Consider the following 1,507-nt stretch of genomic DNA (forward strand, 5'->3'; position numbering starts at 1 on the left):
AATAGATGATTATCAGGTTTACAAAATATCTGGAATTCTTGTGACCACAGAACTTTTCAAGCCTAAAAGTTATACTTTCCCCAATTTTCAACCACACAACGTTACTTATGACATCACTTCATCTTACACCTAACAAGGGGTTACAGATGGCACCTTCACATTCATGTTCATCCAAAAGGCACAGATTTGAGAGCATATACACTCTTTAAAGATGTTTGTGAATCATCAATGTAGAATTTATGATCACAGAACACTCTGAAAATGAGACTTTAGAGGCTGTAATATACAATTGGCTGGGACACTTCATCTTTTATCCCAATGTTTTGCACCGTTAGTAAAATGATAACAGCACAGAATCTTCACAGTGGTTGTACAGACTAGACACATAAAATTTTCTCTTAACTGAACAAACGTAAGATAGAATTGGCATATACCATTGGCTTCATTGGCGGATGTGGCACAGCTTCATATGTTGTATATCTGGCCTTCAAATCTTTACCATTCATAGTGATAAAGAATCCTTTGTTGCCCATTGTATCACAGTAATTTGGTGCCGAAAACACCGCAATACATTTTCCATCGTGGGCTATTTCATTCCCCTCTGCTTTGACTTCATGGGATCGAATTATATATTCTAGGTTATTCTTCTCCAAAAATCTCTTGGTGACATCTAGACCAAATTGGATACCTACACCACGTTTGCTTGGAGCTCGATCTAATCCAGGCATGGGGTGGCTCCATAATAACTCGCACATAACACCTTCTGGAGGTTGTCTATTCCTGTCTGTTTTTCTTATATCATCAAGGTGACATTGTCTTCAGAGAAGAGTCCTCCATACATCATCAAAACTCTATTGTTGAGACAGTGACAGAGCGGCAGCCAGTTATAAACTTCTGTGAATAGTTCAGCCATTTGTGCAGTGTATTTACCCTTAACCTCTCCTTGAAACCCATACATCTGATTCATTGTTACAAACTCATGGTTTCCTCTTGACATAAAAAAGTGGTTAGGATAGAGACGCTTGAATACAAGTAAAACAAAAATAAAACAAAAATACATTCCACAGAAAAGGATCCTCTATCAACTAATTCAGCATTTGAAGAGGTAGAGGTTTGTAGGTGATGATATATATGTATATATATATATATATATATATATATATATATATATATATATATATATATATATATATATATATATATATATATATATATATATATATACAGGGTGTTAAAAAACAGGTACAAAATTTGACAGTAGACAGGGACACCCAAAGCAAACACTTTTTAAGGAATACGAAAAATTGCAAAACTAGTTAGTTTACGAGATACCGAGCTTTAAAGATTTAACTTTGGTATGTCTGAACTGTAAACTTTAAATGTAATATTAGCTTACAATCTGGCAACACTCGGTTGATTTAGGTGTGGCAACACTCGGTGTTTACGAATTAGTTCACCGTTGCACGTCGTGGTGACAACATGGCACATTTGTCTAATCAAGAAATCA

The 1,507-nt window shown here is 35.2% G+C and overlaps 1 pseudogene; it reads right to left on the reverse strand.

The window, feature by feature from the left end:
* Nucleotides 1–342: 342 nt before the first annotated feature.
* On the reverse strand, nucleotides 343–1,488 carry LOC139752567 (serine/threonine-protein phosphatase 5 pseudogene; annotated as a pseudogene).
* Between the last annotated feature and the right edge of the window lie 19 nt (nucleotides 1,489–1,507).

This window comes from Panulirus ornatus, chromosome 13 (genome assembly GCF_036320965.1).
Source record: "Panulirus ornatus isolate Po-2019 chromosome 13, ASM3632096v1, whole genome shotgun sequence".
Taxonomy (NCBI): Eukaryota; Metazoa; Arthropoda; class Malacostraca; order Decapoda; family Palinuridae; genus Panulirus; species Panulirus ornatus.